Below are 7,215 nucleotides of genomic sequence, written 5' to 3' on the forward strand. Positions count from 1 at the left end.
TCATGTATTTAGATTTATGTGAATCACACTTTTGCTATGTAGACTAAGGTGCTGTAGGAGGTGTCTACTAAACATCATCTAGTCATTTCTACTGTTAGTGGCACAGTTATTCAGCCGATTAATGGGCATCTTCTTTAGTCTGTTCTTATACGCTTGTTTCGTTAAATTTTTAGAAGTTTGTTAGTTCTGTTTTGTTTCTTATGCTTTATCAACTAGGAGACATACGCAAAGCGGTGTTAGTGTTTGGCTGGACGCACCAATCGATTGCTTAGCATGGAGGATTTCTGCACTCGTCGGTGAAGGAGCGGAAGCTTACATGTTACACCAAGGTATAATGCATGCCTTTCATATTTGATGTCTATTATTATACTTCCCTTCACCCCTTTTTATTTTACCATTTGGAGTTGGCGGTGGTTAACTGACTTTGACCATCAATTTATAGATAAGTTTAATCCAGATATTGATGTTAAGAAGGGTGTTGGCCAGCATCAAGGATCAACTTTGGTGCTGGTTAGTCAAGGAAAAGCGAAAGGATCTTCAGAACCTTTTTTTGTGTCTATAGGAGATCATGTTAGTAACATTGTTATTTGTTGTAGATATACACACGGTTTAAATTGATTCTCTAGCTGCCATGAATTTTATTACTTGTGACGTTGACACTGCATCCATGACTGAGAGCAGGGATTATTTGGCCAATTCTAATTCTAATATTAATGTTTATGAACCTCGTGGAGTGTCACCTGAATTAATGTGATATTCAGCTTAGGAAAGGGCACATAGATGGTGATGAGAATAAAGCTGATTCAGTTTTTGTTGGTACTGGTGTCTCGGATAGCTGTGGTTTTTGTGCATCTGAAAATGGACCCTTGTATTCCGTTGGGCATTGAAATATCTAACTCGTTTCCTCCTCCTGATGATGCAGTGGATGAAGTAGCAGCAACCAACAATTTGCTGACAAGTATAAGCATCTTGGGCAACCTTTCAGTAGTGGAATTCCAGCAGAAATATTTGCACTCATCCGTGGAGCAAATAGCAGCATCTGGGAGCGAGCAACTGGAAAGACGATGAACTAATAGAGGTTCACTTAAATAGCTTATAAAATGTCATGTATCAATATATTACTGCTGGTCTGCTGCTTTTTTCTTCTTACAGCACTGAGGCCGACGATGGCTCCTAGTCGGGTACTGATTAGGTGATTTCGACTACAAATTTAATTAGCGGACATTTTATTTTGCTAGATTTATTTATTTAATCATTCTTGATGTAAAAGTTACAGTATAAGATTAATTAGTTTTTTAAGTTAATGGTGATGATGTAATATAATTATAATATTTTAATATAATCATTTAGATCTTGTTTTCTTGAATGGTATTTTTATTTTGTTATAAAGAAATATCTAAGAGACCGGTTATATTCAAGATCTGGTTTCAAAAGTAAGATCAAAGAAACCAGTTTTGGTCAATAATTGGTCTCTTAGTAACTAAGCAAAGAAACCGGTTTCCTATCACAACTGGTCTCTTTGAGATAACAAAGAAACCGGTTTAAATAACAGGTTTCTTAGGCTAAGACACCTATGAGCTAGAGACCTGTTATGAACCGGTTTCTAAGGCTATTTTTAACCGGTTTCTTAGGCGTTTTTTGTAGTAGTGGGATTCTCCTCTTTAAAGAAGTAATAAATCCTGCTCTCTAGATATTTGTTTGTTATTATAAGTTTGCATTGTTATTATTTGTTTATTAATTTCTGCTTTAGATATGGTCGAAAAGTGGAAAAGAAACGATGTAAATGCGTCAGGCGACGACTCAGGTGATGAGAATAATTTGCAATACACTGCGGGTCGAATGCGCCAGAGGGTTTCCCTAGAAGCAATAAATTCAAAGATACTTAATCCTTTACAATGGGATAAAGATACGAGGCTGTCAAATGGTGAGAATGTCGGGTATTTTGCGAGTTGGATTGGTTGTTGTGCAAGGCAGTACGTGCCTCTCGATACGCCGCATATCAGTGAACTTAGTAAAATATGGAATACCATGCTAATAAACTGAATAAAGGTATGTATATACAATAATAAATGCTTTAGCTGAAATTAAGTTACTACTTGATATGTGTATTAGCCAAAACCAACCAACTATGCTCATCATATATGCAGTTAGCTTACGTTGTCCCCGAAAAGTATGATAAGTACCTTAAAAAAAGACGGGGGAAGTTCTCAGTTCTTGAAAGTTAAAGATTGCTGAGAACCACTTGTTCAACAAGGAAACCGGGGAGATGAACAAGAAACCACCAACAAAGAAGTATCCGTATGCCAGTCAAGACCATTGGGATAGTTATATCGCTTATAGGCAGTCGGACAAGTTTATGGTAACTTAATAAGTAAAGAAGTATATGTAGTTTAGTGTTTGGTCATGCTTACGTTTCTTGATACAATTTATTTGATGAAGGCTATGAGTGAGAGGAACAAGGCGAACATTTCAAAGAAAAAGGCCGTCTTTTACGGCTCCCGAGGTGGTTATAGATTGATTAAAACGAAACTTATAAGTACATAATTCTTATAGTATTAGACTATTAGGTGCTTTAGTCAGATGTTATATATGTTCATAGTAATCATACATATTTTGAGAGGATATCAATGTGATGAATGAATTGTAGGCAAAGCTTGGAAAATTCAGTCGTCACGACACTTGGGTGGAAGGTCACACTCCTAAGAATGGCAAGACGGAAACTGAATATGATAAGGATGTCAAAGAGAAAATTGTAAGTTTGACTTAATATGTCACTCCTACCACTGGTGCTCGGAGTTATATAATTGTGAGTTTAAATAAAATTTAGTTGCTTAATGATTTTTTGTGTATATAGAGGATCTGTGAGAAGGAGGTACAGGAAGGAAAATTGAAGCCTCAAGGACGTGATGACATTCTTGCTAGGGCAATCGGCAAAGGAGAGCATCCAGGTCGTGTGAGAGGGGTATCGACGTATGTTGGTATCACTGAGTATTTTAGGAAAACTACTCGAAGGATGATGAGTGGTGATGATTCCAAGAAGGTAATCGTATAAATACTGTATTTGATTCAACGTAATTTATAACTATATATGCTGACATTAATTTTTACTACACAGCTACAGAAAATGGCGAGGCTGATGCTGAGAATGTTGAAAACTGGGGAAAAACCATCAGAAGAAGAGTTGGATATGGTTCAAGAAGTCATAAAGGAAGCAGAGGAGGAGGAGGAGGAGGAGGAGGAGGAGGAGGAGGAGGAGGAGGAGGATAAAAAAGAGGTAATAATATTTATGTCTTATATACAATGTGTGATATGATTTGGAAAATCAGTATTTGTTATATGGACAAGTGTTAATGTACAGAAGAAAGTCGATGAGGACATGGTAAGGGAGAAGGAAATGACAAAGGAGACTGAGGTGAAAGCCGAGGATCGATATCGGGCAGTTGAAGAGGAAGCCAGAAAGGGCGTGACACAGGATGAGATTGAGGTAGTTGATGATCAGACGTTCTTCTCAACACCGAAAAAGGTAATAGCTGCTAGTTTATAATTATCCATATCATACACGTTTTTTACTTATGAAATTATTAAAAGTAGTGAATGTATGTGTACTAATTGATTAAAGCTGTCGTGAAGGGCGATTGCAAGGTGGCTTGTCGTTTGTTCTATTTATAGGGGAAACAGAAAGTTGTTGTTCCCAGGGGATACGTGTTCGCTTACGACCGATTTCAACAAGTTAAGGTTCATGGTATACCCCTTCGTGACAAATGCAAGAAAGTGGAAGTGTCCCAATTATATAAAGACGAGTATGAGGAAGTAAAAATACCATTTCCTAATGAGGAGATCACTTATTTGAAAGAAGCCCTAAGTTCTTATGTGTAATGGCCTGACAACCTCATCAATGTTGTCATCCTCGAGGTACCTATATGCAGACGTTAATTATTACTTGTTCTTTAAATATATTAGGGTACGAATATTAACATATCGTAAGTACTTTAATCTTTACATTTGTAGAAGTTAAGCAAAGCCATGGAGGCAGCTAAAGCAATTACTACTACGTCAACGGACAAAGTCACCGAAAGGACTACGTCTTTCCCAAAACAAAACCACAAGACATACAATATAAGCCAACTACGTTTGTTGTAGTCAAGCATGCTTATGATTCTTATTATGAATCGTGTGCATATAAGAAAAAAATAAAAACTACTTCGCTAAAGGCTTTGCACAACCTGGCTGTAAAGAAGTCATTTAGAGGGGATGTAGTCATGATTAACATTGAAGAGGAAATTATGGGCGCAGCTAATATAGCTGTACTGGACCCGAAGCAACTGATGGAATTTGTCGACCTTGACAATTTAGATATTGTTCACATTTTGATTTGGATGAAGTAAGTTTTATTAATAAAACTAGTTAGTCATTTCTATTTACGAATAATGATGTTTGTTTAAATTATCAATTACAATAACATTCTTCGTTCCATGTGGCGTAATAGGTACCTGAATAATCAGATCGCTGAGAGAAGTTCCCAATTCACGCCTACGTATTCTTGAGTCCTAAGGCGTTATCTGTGCACAGAATTTCATACGCAGAACAAATCAATAGTATCGCTCGTCGGTTGATGTCGACCAAAAAACTATGGCTTGACCTCTACAATGAGAATATGTATGTGTAGTACGTGATTATTGTAATGAATCACAATTTCATAAATTTATTTTTAACATGCTTACATGCGTGTAAATGAAATAATTAACAGTTCAATGTCCCAAATTGAATAGGAAGCATTGGGTGCTACTGGCAATCCAAGTGGAAACAAAAACAGTGTATTGGATTGACTCTTGCGAAGGCAAACCCTCTGACAGTTGTGTAAAGATGGTAACTGAGTAAGTTTACAACCTTCAATAATGTCATTTATTATTGTATGACTTGAGCCATATATATGCAAATAATAATGACATGTGTGTATATTTATGAATTAGTGTTTTTGAAGCAAAACAAAGATTATGTCCACTTGGGAAATATGAAAAAAACACCGATCCCAATTTTATCACGCCATTAGTAAATGTATTCTTAATAATTACTCGTATCATTTAATTTATGTTTATGCGAGAGGTTGATTATCTAATTCAGCTGATTTGTGTGTGATTTATATAATAGTCTCCTAAAGCACCAGACGACAAACAATGCGCCTTTTACGTTTGTCAGTTCACGTGAGAGGTTATCAACGGAAATTATTCTACCATTCCGATACGGGTTAGTGTGATTTAAAAACTATTTCAAACGTAAATTGAGTTCAATTATGTATACTTTCATGTATTCTGTCTATTTTGATCATGTATATTTGAATTGTAGTTTCCACTAATACTCAATAAAGCCCATGACTATTCGCCAGAGGACATCACCGAGTTGAGAAATATGTGGGCCAGTTATGTTATTTCATTAGCTGAGTCTCAATAGTTTGCTCATGCTTTATGTACGTGTGTATATATAGAGCCATTGTGTATTAACTTCTTTTGTTTTTTTTGAGGAAGTTGTGCATTGGTTTTTGATAATCCTGTTTGTACTGTTTTTAAACTGGGTTTAATTGATCATGGGGTATAATATTTTGATGCAAGATTGAATTTTTGCAATGCACAGCTGCTGGAATGCTATTTTTCAGCAGCTGCCGAAAAAATAGCATTTCAGCAGGTGCTAGAAACGCTGCTGAAAAAATAGCATTTTAGCAGCTGCTAGAACAAGCTAAAATCAATAATTAAAAACGATAACGGTTAAAAACATGCCGTTGCAAACAATTACTCTGTATTTGACAACGGTTTTATTTAAATAAATTACCGTTGACATATTTTCCCTCCCATTCAAACCGCTAAAAATATAATATAACGAACGATAACCGTTGTCGAATTCAAGACTTTTACAACGGTTTATTTAAGCACAACCGTTGTCAAAGTTTCATCAATAAAAATAGATAACGGTTACATACCGTTGTCAATAGATAAATGTAACGGTTTTTCATGCAATAAAACTGTTGTTAAGTTTTGACATTCAATTAAATAAGATAACGAAATGAGCCATTATCATATATAATATTTAACAACGGTTTTGGAACGATAAAACGTTGTCAATAGTAAAATACGACAACCGTTATCATTTAAGCTTTAATAACGGATTCTTAAAAGTATATCGTTGCCATAAACATATTTAACAACAGTTTTCTAACGGTTCTTGACTTGTGATAACGGTATTATAGATCCGTTATTGATGTTATATAACGGTCGCGTGTGTACAACCGTGGTATATATTTAGCAACCGTCGTTGCAAGAACGGGTCCCGTGTTTCTATTTAAAAATGGTAATTGCATTATCTGACCATTATTGAAGGTCTTATTTGGCGTAGTGGATTCCCTTCGGTTCAACCCTTATTTCCGCTTTACTATTGTTTAGTATTTGGATTTAAGTAATATAAATTGTTAATTTGAGACATACGACTTTAGCTTGTCAACCCTTAACCAGGTTCGTCTTCATTGGATGTTGATATTCACGTTATCCAATTGTTGAGGAGTGTTGTTAGACGCCAACCTCGATTAGTAATTAAAACGATGGACTATGGGTCAAGTGGGAGATTGTTGGAATTGTGTCCCGGACCTAATCGAATCGGTAACGTTAATTACTACTGGCTTAACGTTGAACCTAGATGGTCACACACTTACGGGTTGACGTTTACACTTAAGATAACTTTATATTATTATATGATAATAATTAAAGTTACAAGACGACATATTATTATATTAACTGCTAAGACAAGAAATATGTTTAATAAAAGGAAAAAGTGTTCCATATTATTTAAATAAGGAGAAAAAATAAAGAGTTATTTTATTTTTCCATATAAATACATGGTTTAGGGGAATTAGCAAAGGTTACTTAATCCAATCCGTTATTTCACCCCCATAAAGTTAGACAAAGAAAAAAAGGGTTTTCTCAAGATGGTTCTCAAATCTCCAAGTCGTCTCAATTGCTCATTCGTCTTAATTCCACGTATTTGAATTTATCCCCTTTTGCTTACATCAATTTGAACACAATAGGTCTCAATAAGGATCAGGGAATTATTGTTTTCGCTGCGTATACCGATTCTTCACTTGTTTCTTTCATGATTGTCTTATGGGCAGGTAACAATTGGAGTCTTGAAGAAGGCTACCCAATTTTTCAAGCTCAAGGTGAACTACATTTC

This window comes from Silene latifolia, chromosome 9 (assembly GCF_048544455.1).
Source record: "Silene latifolia isolate original U9 population chromosome 9, ASM4854445v1, whole genome shotgun sequence".
NCBI classification, from domain to species: Eukaryota; Viridiplantae; Streptophyta; class Magnoliopsida; order Caryophyllales; family Caryophyllaceae; genus Silene; species Silene latifolia.